Genomic DNA, 12283 nt, shown 5'->3' on the forward strand with positions numbered 1-12283 from the left:
GGTGGATGGATGGATGCATGAATGAATGATGGGTGCTGGATGCAGGATGGATGGGTGAATGCATGAATGAATGATGGATGCTGGATGGATGGGTGGATGCATGAATGAATGATGGATGCAGGATGGATGCAGAATTGGTGGATGGATGGGTGGGTGGATGGATGGGTGGATGCATGAATGATGTATGGATGGATTCAAGGTGGTTCGGGCTCGCTCGCTGCGCTCGCTCGCTGCGCTCGCTGCGGTGCAATATGCAAATTAGTTTACGCCCCACCACTTTCAAATGTCACCAGCCGCCCCTGTTGGGATCACAATTTGGCCCGGGCACTGACGAAAAAAGTGGCCCACGTTCAAGGGGCGTGGCATACATTTAAGGGGTGTGGCCTACAGTTAAGGGGCGTGGCCCACATTCAAGGGGCGTGCCCTTTCATGAAACACTATTTGGTTACTCTTTGAGGTCTAATTCGTAGAGAAATATTTAGTAAATTAAGCCTTTTAAAGCTTACAGAGCAAGTAACATTGGTAAAGACTAGGAGCACTGCAGGTCTGATAACTGAATACTTACATGCAGTCTTAACGCCCTGCACAAGGTCGTTAGATACTCTTTCCCAACCAGCTAATCATCACATAAATCAGAAATCTAGTACAAAGTCAAGGAGAAAGGGTAAGACTGGAATCTCTGGGAACAGAACATGTAATAACAAAAGTAAGCATTCACAAATGAGGAAAAGGCAGTCTGGGGTGTAAAGAATGCTGAAAAAATGTATCTGTACAATCTAGTCATAAATTTATTTCACAGCCAGCAAGTGATGTCTATATACAAAAAACACAGTTTTATTCACATCTGTTGCTGCCTTCAAGTCTGGGCCATGAGGAGACTGAGGATTACTCAATTAACCATGAAAATGATATAAAATCTGCAAAAAGGAATTCTAACCTGAACATGCTAGAAAAGTAAATTTTTCTGCACAGAGAAAGAAGTGCCAAGTTTGCAAATTTTGCTTAGGCCTCGAACAAGGCCTAGCATAGAATGAGGCTAAACAGCTCTCTTTTGAGAAATCACATTACATAAAGTCTTAGACATGTCCTGAAATCAACACACAAACATGTTGCCACATTCTGGCCTAGGACCTAAAATAGAGTGCAGTCAGACCTACAAACAAAAACGAACCAAAACTTACTAATTGATATGTTTCGCATATAGAGAAATATGCCCCTTGTCTGCATTTTGGATGAGGCCTTTAAAATAAAGTTACATTATTAACTGGCACACAAATGAATCAGTAAATTGTGCAAAGAAATGGTAAACAAAATGGTTCCTACCGGTTCCTTCTTGCTTCAGAGGAAGGGATCGGCTAGCAACACATTGCATTTCTGGGTGCTGGATGTGGCAAGTCAAGTAAACCTTTGAGGAAGACCTACTGAACTGAGTCTAGTGCAGTATTTTCTGGATTCGGTGGGATGACAATTGAGGCACACTCGATGTAGCTTTGAGTACTTAGCTACTAGCTTTACTCAGCCTACTTTGGTCAGCCCTGTGGAGAGTGGGATGCCAAGGGGAGTAGATGGCCCCTCTTGAGTTAGAGCTTGGCAGTGTGGTGCATCTGGTTGCAAGAGTAACCAAATAGAAAAGGCAGGGTGAACACTCTGTAGTTCTGTATGGGAGTGTCAGGACTAGGGTGACCAACTGGCATGGGTGCAAATTCAGGATGGGGAGTGTAAAAATTCAGGACAAAGGGTTAAAATTCAGAACAAACCTTCTGGACAAAAGGTACGTTTTACAGACCCATCAGAGGAGGTTGCACATTATTATGTAAGTAAGTAAATAGACAACCATTTAAGCACTAGTCAAAATAAGTTTATATCAGGTTGAACCAATCGTGTACTTAACGGTTTTTCGGTATGCACGCAGCTTTGATCAACTGTGCAGGTCTTTTTGTGATATTTCATATGATAATAATCTATATATATGGTTACAGCACTGGGTTGTCCAGTCTGATATTTTGTTTACAATTCATGGTTCTGAGCAGGCATGTTTGGTGAGAGAAATGGTCGGGAAGATCTGCTTGGATAGTCATTGTGAGATGTAAAGTGGCAAACATAAGATGCCGCTAATCCAGCTCCAAACATATTCAACCATTTGCAAACTTATCCATCATGTATTCTTCCATCCATCATTTTACTCATCCATCCCTCCATCCACCCTTTTACTCATCCACCCATTATCCACCCATTCATCCACTCTTCCACCCATCCATCCATCCATTCACTCATCCATCCATTTACCCTTTCACCCATCCAGCCACCCTTTCACTTACTCATCCATCCACCCAGTCACTCACCCTTAGACACATTCACCCTTTCAGTCATCCACACATCCATCCTCACTTTTTCTCTCCATCCACCCTTTCACCCAATTAATCTCTTCACTCATCCATCTAGCCATTTGCCCTCTCACCTATCCAGCCATCCTTTCACTTTCTTATCCATCCACCCAGTCACTCATCCTTCCACCTATTCACCCTTTCAGCCATCCATTCTGCCTTTCTCTCTCCATCGACCCTTTCACTTAGCCATCCATCCTTCCTTCCATTCACCCAACTATCCATCTACTCATCCACTCATGCATCCATCCATTGACCCTATCACTCATCCATCCTTTTAATCATCCATCCATCCATCCTTTCACTCCTTCACTCATCTATCCAATCTTTTGCCCATGTACCCCCCCTTTCACTCACTCATCCATCCTTACGGCCACCCTTTCACACATCTGTTCATCCATTCACACTTTCACTTATCAATTAATCAATCCATCCATCATTTCACTCATCCATCCACCCATTCTCTCTCATCATCCATCCATTCACCCTTTCATTCATCCATTCACCCTTTCACTGATACATCCAGCCATCCCTTCATTTACTCTCTCACCCACCTTTTCACAATAATTGTGAGCTGAGCCTTTGTAAGCAGCGTTGCAGACAGAAAGGACTCATCAGGAACTCACCCCTCGCTGTAGCTCCTAAAGCAAAGGGAGGCGTTCAAGATGCCCCCGCACATAGTCAATCTGAAACCTTGGAAGTCATGAGTCATGCATGATGCACAGTAACCGGCCCTGAGGTGGCTGTGACATGGGGTTGTTTCCAGGGCTTTAAGTGGGATGACAAAACTGAGGGGTCTCTCCAAAGGGGGTGTTCAATGTAATTATGGGCGTAGCTTAAAACACCTAAGCTACAAATCTGTGCTTAGCATAGTGTGCTGCCCGACTGGTATTTTGCTGCTTCTGTCATTGCGTTCTGATATATAATACAGCAAGTAAGGTTACACCTACAACAAGCCAGAACTATAGGTTTTGTCAATGGTTGTTAGTTGCATAAAATAGAAAAGCTGCAACCATGACTTCCTTGAATGTAATATTGAAAATGCATCAGTTCTAAAATGACACCGAGAAAGAACTATAACCCTTTTTTTTTTTAAACTTCTTGCACGGGGGGGGACCGGGGGGGGGGGGAGGGGGGAGATGGTGAAGATTTTGCGCTTTCAAAACATCACCTGGCCCCCACAGCCAGACCCATTCTTCCTCGCCCACTGTGCCCTGAATGTGAGGGGCTGTGGGCGAGGTGTTAAGACTATCACTGTTTCCCAGGCGGCGTGGGCCCCAGGGGGGCCATGGTGAAAATGGCTCAAAAGGCCTGAGAAACACCTGGCCCCAAGGGAGGCCGATTCTTGTGAACAACCACCCCCTCCCCAGCCACCCTCAGCATGATTGCTTTGCAGGGCAGGGAGTGCAGTAGAGGCCACAGCTGATAATCGCTTTATGGCCTGCACAGTGAAGCGCTTTCATTTCTGTCTCTGTCTCCATGCTGTGGGCCATTTTTTTTCTCCCATTTCCCAGTCGACAGAGAGCAGACAGCAGAGAGCACTCTCTGTGGACTGGGAAAGGGGAGAAAAAAAACGGCCCACAGAGGGCACTGAAACAGCGGCCCCTCGGCCGATTCCCGAATGCCCGCAGTGCCAATCCGCCCCTGCTCGTGTTCCCTCCTGGAGGGGACCTGGCATGGTGGCCAAGACTAGATTGTTCATATTGGAACAAGATCAAGACTCGTTTGCAAATGGATGGTCTGGCTGGTGTGTCAAAGTGGGCAAACAAACGATGGATTGGAATGTTGCTCAGCGTAATTCCTGCAGCGAGGCAATAATTCCACAAACCACTTGTTTTCAAAGTACCCTCTGAAAGGCCAGTAGAGCTGACGAGTCAGTTGATTATCCGAGCAAGCGACGTACCACGTAGGCTGCCCAGCTCTCCTGACTTCATACCAGGGCTGGGTCTAGGTACCACGCGGGTGGACGGCGTCCCCACACTTATTTTACCAGGAGCTCGACTACTGGAGCAAATGGCGCCACAAATTCCCTCTTTGGCCTCTTTCGTGACGTCACTTACCTTCGTGACGTCAGCCCCCCCCCCCCCCCCCACTTCTTTTTGTAGGACTTGTGCCCCGATAGAGACCTACCTCGGCCTGTGGAGGCTTCTCATAGAATCCAGCGCCGGTCTGCGAGTTACACCCCGTCTCCTCCTCCCCGCCCTCGGTCCTGTGTTTCATTAGACTGAGTGCCTCTGCCCAGGACTTCATTACCTAAGAGCTTCATCCGTCATTCCGCCTTTAATGCGTCCCATTCTTCCCGCGCGGCTGCATCGCAACCTACGACCCCTCCCGCGCCCTCCTGTACTTGAGATTCTCATTTTCATGCAAGCCGAGATTCGGAGAGATGTACAGAGACAGCGCCAGGCCTGTGGACGAGGGAGGAGTGGCGTAGATTTATACCAGTTTGCAGGAGAGATGGGTGACAGGCAGTGCTTAATTTGTAAAAAAAAAAAAATGATGTCCCAGGGCCCTTCTCGGAAGGCCACTGCAGCCTGCACCACCCGTACCCTGCCAGCACTGCCAATGACAGTACCAACACAACACCCGCCCATCACACTTCTACAAGTGTGACAATTCAGACTATTCCAGGCCACACCAAGCTATAATAATGTCATGAGAGACTGGTATTATTCATCTCTAAATTAAAAAAAAAAAAGCACCACCACGTGCTGTGACTGTCACTAGAGCGGTGCTAACAACTAAGTGCAGGTGCTGAGCACCGGAAACCACCGGCACAAAGTAAACACATGCTGTAACAAGGAAATGGTGGTGTTTATGTAAGCCAGCCGTGTATCTGCAGTAGAGAGAGGAAGGGCAGATACCGTAGCAGTGTTTTCACTCCATTCATGGATGGTGCAGAGGAGTTAAGGAGTTGAGGTGTGAGGAAGGAGGCGGCACAGGGGATCACTAGAAGGTATTCACAGGAAGGGTGTCTAAGCATGATGCTGCCCTGATCCCTGAGTGCGAGGGCAGAATCCGTCCCTGTGCAGAAAATATAGAATTATAGATGGAGAACAGTGGAATTCGGGGATGTTTTTCACCCAGGGGTTCTGAGTGACGTCAGCTAGCCTAAGAGAGCGAAGCTCGAGTTGTCTAGGATGTCACTCAGACCCCTGAGGTGAAAAACATCCCCGTAATTCATTTTTTATCCATCTATAATTTTGTTATTTATGGCCCCCCAAAGCATCTGCTCCTGCCTTCAACTTCTGTGCAGAGGCAGAGGATAATGAGAGAGCTATACATAACATGGCCTCTCCTCCCTGACGCAAATGTGAAGAATATATATCCTACCTTCTGCCCTTAACCAAAACCCACTACCTTCTATGCCAGGGGTCTTGAAACTCCGGGTGGGCCCCCTTCGGGGCCTCGAAAGAGCCAGGCTCTAGCCAAAGAAACATTATGCTGATAACAGTGCTTTGTTTTCCTTTGGAAAAACATGAGTGGCAGTAAGTTGCTCTGCAATGGGCCATCACTAACCTCTTTTGTCATTTATACCATGATTGAGAGAAGGTGTCAAAAGGAGGGACTTCAAATATTGCTCTAAACCCCCACCTCCCCAATTTCTAATAATCACACTGGGGATACATTTTTACACGTTAGTAAGACCTGCCTGACAAGAATAGTATGTTTGACTACCATGTATTTGATTGCATTTTGAAAAACAGTAACAGAATTTACCTGCAATGGCTACTTTACGTAAGTCTAGCCATATCTAAACATTGCCAGTTTAATAGCATAATTGTCAAAAAGTTTGAGGGGGGTTCCGATAATTTTTATTTTGCAGTGGGGGCTCAGCATTAACAAGTTTGAAGAGGACTGTTCAACGCTTTCCTCTGCTCTCATGCAGCTGTGCTTTCAGCTTTCAGTCAAAGCAGACAAGCAGAGCTGAGCTCACCGGCTCTGAGAGCCCGGTCACCAGGCCTGGGAGGTATTTATTTTTAAGTTCAAAAAGAATTTATTAATGAGAGACAATAAAATAACAATGAATTGTGTAGAAGCAACAAAAATAATACACATTAAAATGATACATCAATTAGATTGGAATATAAAACCTAGAGTATAAAGCTATTCGAAGAGTAACTGGAGCATAAAAACCAAATTCATCAAAAATCCCCAAAAAAAAAAAAGAAGAGAACAAAAGCATAATTAGGCCTGGGAGGCATTTGGCCTCGCAACAGTGGTTAACCAGCTTTGTTATCACCTGTAGTGATGTCATAGCAAGGAGTTATTACTTTCTTAAACTGAAATAAATGAGAGAGGCTCTCTATGAAAACCATACATAGGAAGGCTTTAGATAAACTTGGCGACTGTCAATAGAGTTAGAGTGAAGGCCGAGCTAATGACTAGGCGGTGTGTACAGAGGCCCAGCTGTCCACAGGATAACAATCCGTGAGCTCACACTCTTGCTGATCACAGTGGGATGCCTTTTGGGAATTTCCAGGGATTGTTTGTGCACCCAAAAATGGGTGCCATACAGTGCCTGCAATGTATAAGCTGTGCTGATGAACAATGTTAACATTCCTGAATCCTACAGACGCGGATTGGTACACAGCTCACCTGTCCACTGTAGTCACTGATGAGCCGTAAGACCTACCCTACATTGGATGACTTTGTTAGATTAATGTGTGTGTGTGTTTTTTTTTGCATTATATTGCAAGAACTTGGACCAATATTTAGACACTACAAGGGAACCCAGGGTGCAATAAACTAGGGACCTTGGGTAGATACTTGCTAACAGAGACAATGGTCCCTAGACGAGGAAAGATGAGAACAAAATAAATATAGACTAGATAGTGCTATATTCCAAGTGTCCAGCCGGACAGTTTAATTTTTCATAATGGAAACCCTACCTTGCCTTCAATCCCCTTGTGTTTCTTGTCCCCCCAGTGTGTGAGTCGGACATCGGCTGGTGTCTCGCTTGTATCACACTATGTATCACCTTTATATTTCCATTATGAAAAATTAAACTGTCCGGCTGGACACTTGGAATATAGCACTATCTAGTCTATATTTATTTTGTTCTCATCTTTCCTTGTCTAGGGACCATTGTCTCTGTTAGCAAGAACTTGGACCAATGGCAATAGAGCAAAGTGTGTGAGCACCAGATTCCATTAACCAAGAGAGGATTCCTTTTTTTTCTGGAAAGGGAGATTAGATGATTTGCTCGCAGGACTTGAACCTGGTTCCCCAATTGACAAGTTGGCTTCTCTGGCCGCTGTGCCACATCTCTCCCACATTCCCCTTTCTTGTTCGTCCTTCTTGGAGGGCGGTGCCTCAACAGACGTCTGTCGTCACTTTGTATTCCGCACGTCTCTTCGCTGCAGGGGCAGCACAAGGACGAGCACTTCGCATCTTACATCCAAAGGGACTAATCTGATAGGATGGACGGTGGGATGATGTGTTTATTATCTGCAGTCCCATATCTTAATTATTGAAAGTCCTTGATTCTCCTCTACATGACCAGGTTTCCTCCACTCTCTCCTTCCTCCTGGCACCTTGCCAGGCTCGTAAGACAAGAGGGGCCAGAGGCAGGGAGAAGGTGCGTGATGGATCGGATGGTGGCCCAGAAGGATGTCTGAGGTCATAAATTGTAGAAAGGTTCTTGAACGAGGGCCAGTGCTGGAGCAGGATGAGATGATTGTGCCTCAGTGTAAAGATCCTAGTCACTTAGCGCTGTTCTCTGCCGCAGGGCTCCTTCCAAGCCGGAGCTCCACTTATATTGGTGAAATACCTAGATTCTAGTTTGTTATCTTAAAAGAAGGCATCACAAGTGTTGACGGTTCTGAGTCATTTTAGTTTGCCTGAGGCAGAAAGTGTAAGTTAAACTAAGTCATAAATATACAGTTCTTCAGTGGCTCATCCCTTAGCAAACCCAAGTTAAATTCACAGAAAAAAAGAGCAGTGTTGGCCTTGGATGTTCGCACTGGTGCCGGCACTTGGATATATATACAGCTAGTCCTCAACCTTTTGTGATCCCAGTGATCGGGAACCACCAAACATGAACAAAAACCGACACAAAAGTGAGAACGCCCAATACGTTAAAGAAATTCACAGAAGGTTCAACAAATCAAAATGTTCATCGTAGCTGGATAGAGAATTAAATGTTTCTTCTTTTCAGTCCATCATGAAGCGGGAGCCATAATACGGGATCCAAAACAGTTTTATTTATGTTCATCAAACATCGCACTCAAGCCCAGCCAACTCGTTTCGTTCCAAGTAGGACTTCATCAGGGATGTGAACATATATATACACTACAAATTGACACACAGTGAAGGACACACAACCATACAAAAACCTTATGGGTGCCCACACGTGCAAGAAATGTAGTAACAGTAAGACATAGTTGACAAAAAGATATACACATTTCTAAATTATAATCCAAACCATTAGTACATGATTCATCATCATCATAAAACTTTATTTCGATTCATAAACAGAGTCATAAAAGTATACAGATTTAAACATTTCTACATAGATATCTACATACATTTAATTTATCAACCACAATTTCTCGACATTTAATCCAACATAATAATTAAAGTACATCATGAAGGCTAAAAGAAACCCATATAAAGTAATAAAGTGCATGTGCTATAGGATTTTCATGTACTGCAATAAGACGGTTCTACCCTAAAAGGGGACCGACCACCTGAGTTCTACTATATTACCATCGAGTAATCACATAATTTCCCACTAATGCTGCTCAATATCGTTTTCTAATGGTAAGTGACAGTCTAATAAAACTGAGCATAGCACTACATATAGCTGCACTAGACAGTGACAACAGGTACTCATATCCTTCTTTATAATTACATGGACGGATGTCCGATAAAACAGGTTTAATAAACCGATTCCTTGGGTCTTTATACAACGTACAAAAAAGAACAAGATGCAAAGTACATTGTGAAGCTTTATTATCACAAGGACAAGGGGGTAGCCTCTCACACCAATCCCCCTGTTTTGGAAAAGCAAATAAAAAATGCTGAGTATCTAAACGAAATCTTGTCAAGTAAAACCGCCATTGTGTATGCATAGTAAACGAAAATTAAAACTGATGCTGCAATTTACCCCTGTGATGGGATGCTTGATCATTGTTTTTTAGCATACCCAAGGTGGTGCGATAAGCGTCTTTAATTATCGTCTTAGTATCCTTCTGGATAGATTTTGTGTTTTCATAAATGTGTTCCAAACCAATTTTGTGGAAAGTATCCCTCACATATAACAACCATGGGATCCGCATAGCATGATCACGTTTAATGCAGTCTTGTAGAATTTCTTTAGTAAGCTTTAAATCTTCAGACTGCCAAATTTTCCCCCATAGGAGTAGAGGAGAGATATGGATAATATCACTCACAAAATCAATACCCATCTCAGTATGACAAAAAACATTTGGAGATCCAGTTGGAACTGATAATAGGCGCTTTAAAAAAGTATTTTCCATGACTTGAATCTTTTTACAGTTTTGAGTCCCCCACACCCCCGCTCCGTAGGTAGCGACAGGCAAACATTTCGCTTTATATAAAATCTTCAGTTCAGGGATCGGTTTTTGACCTAGTTTATTTGAAAAGCGGAAAAGGGCCTCTATAGATCGTGTTGTCTTTTGCACACGTGCCAATATTAGTGGGTCCCAACTCAGAGTTGTATTAAATAAATTCCCCAAGTAGTTAACATTTTCAACCTTTTCAATGGTCAGATTTTCTACCATATACCTACGGGATTTTATCCCCTTCGGACCACAGTCCATAGCAAAAGACTTTGTGAAATTGACCCTAAGATCCAAGTCCTGCATGAAATCTTTAACAGCATTCAGACAAGATTGCATACTGTTAGGAGTTAGGGTCATTAGCACAGTGTCATCAGCATAAGATAACAAAGGTATCTGTTTACCATTTACTTTAGGGAAATCTGAGCATTTTCCCTACAAATAACTTTCCAAACCATTTGTGTAAACTAGAAACAAAAAAGGAGCCAAAATGCAGCCCTGACGTACCCCTTCAGTTGATGGGATGAGATCTGTCTTCTCACCCCCCGGACCATATGTAATCCTATTGGATTTATTGGATTTATCCGCGGCGTTCGACACGGTGTCCCACGATATTCTACTTCACCGCCTGAGTAATGCAGGCATAGGGGGCACCGTGTTGAAATGGTTTACCAACTTCCTCAGACAAAGGAAACAAACCATCTTCTTAGGGCCATACCACTCTGAGGCAAGGGAAGTACAATCTGGGGTACCTCAGGGCTCCAGCTTAAGCCCCATATTGTTCAACCTGTATATGGTCCCCTTAATGAAACTTATCTCTTCCTTTGCCATTAGCTCAATAGCCTACGCCGATGACACTCAACTAGTGTTAATCCTAGATGAGGATGCGGCATCGGCTGAACGTTCCCTTAGGGACTGTTTGGAAGCAACTTTTGAGTGGATGAACTCTAACCATCTTAAATGTAATACTGCAAAGACCGAAATTCTACCCTTCGGGAAAAATAATTTGTTCTCCCCTCAAGCCTGCTGGCCACCCAAGGCCGAAGCCCCGCCAAGCACTATAAAGAGTGCCCGAAACTTGGGAATCAAATTTGACGAGGCACTATCATTTAAGCAACAGACCAGTGAAGTGGCTGGCTCATGTTTCAATGTCATTAAGAGCCTTCGTAAAATTTTTGACTTCCTCCCTCTATCAGCCAGGAAAACTGTAGCGGTGGCACTAATCACATCTAGGTTAGATTATTGTAATGGTCTATATGTAGGTGCCAATAAAGCCTTTCTACATAAACTGCAAATAGTGCAAAACACCGCAGCAAGACTGGTGCTAAAATTGCCAAGAAGGACATCAGCATCTGCAGCACTAGACACCCTCCACTGGCTTCCCATCCAAAAGAGGATTCTATTCAAATTACTGATTATCTCCTTCAGGGCATTCCACAAAACAGGCCCCACTTACTTGTCTAGTAAATTCAATCGCTACCATCCTGGACGTCATTTGAGATCTGCAACGGCCAACCTCCTGACTATTCCCAAGTTCCGATTGACCACTAGAGGTGGCAAATCCCTAGTGGTAAGAGGCTCTAGAGCTTGGAACAAACTTCCCCCTCATATCCGAGAAATCTCATGTGAGAGTAAATTCAGGAAAGCCATTAAAACCTGGATATACAACCAAACAGCCACCTTCTGCAAAACCCTGGTCTAAATTTCCTGAAACATCTCTAGGGGCTATTCACCTTCTGCCCCTCCGTTTTTTTCAGGCTTACACAATTCACATCTAGCGCCAAGATACTCCCCGGAGTGATAGAGCGCTATACAAAAAACCACATCAAATCAAATCAAATGTAGTTGTCACAGTGTTAGCAGCATGCAGTCTGCGGAGCAAGGTAACCAAAGGTTCCTCAAACCCCATGGCCACCACCATCCGCCATAACTTATCCCAACATACAGTGTCGAAGGCACTTGATAAGTCCATGAAGGCCAGGTAGATAGAAGTACCCCTGGCCTTCATGTACTTACCCATAATTAGGGCCAAATTCAAACACTGCTCTGTGGTCCCCTTTCCTTTCCTGAACCCGTACTGTGAGTCCACAATAATACCGGATGAATTAGCCCATGCTTCTAACCGTGCCAATATCACTCTTCCCAGCAACTTACAGGATGCGTCTATTAGCGAGATTGGCCTGTAACAGCACGGGTCGCTTTTGTCACCCTTTTTAAAAATCGGTACGACTACTGCCTCTCTCCAGGATATGGGAATGTGCCCTATCACGATTGCCCTAAAAACATTAAGTAGTAATGGAGCCCATACCTCCACATTATCTTTAAAAAAGTCTAAAGGAACTGCATCTGGACCAGGGGCCTTCAACAAGATGC

The 12283-nt window shown here is 44.3% G+C and overlaps 1 protein-coding gene across 4 annotated transcripts in view; it reads left to right on the top strand.

Annotated features, from left to right (window-relative positions):
- SH3PXD2B (SH3 and PX domains 2B) overlaps positions 1 to 12283 on the top strand; it is a 305249-nt gene that overhangs the window by 192577 nt on the left and 100389 nt on the right. The gene's annotated exons all lie outside the window — the stretch shown is intronic.

The sequence above is a fragment of the Lissotriton helveticus genome, chromosome 7 (genome assembly GCF_964261635.1).
Source record: "Lissotriton helveticus chromosome 7, aLisHel1.1, whole genome shotgun sequence".
Classification (NCBI taxonomy): domain Eukaryota; kingdom Metazoa; phylum Chordata; class Amphibia; order Caudata; family Salamandridae; genus Lissotriton; species Lissotriton helveticus.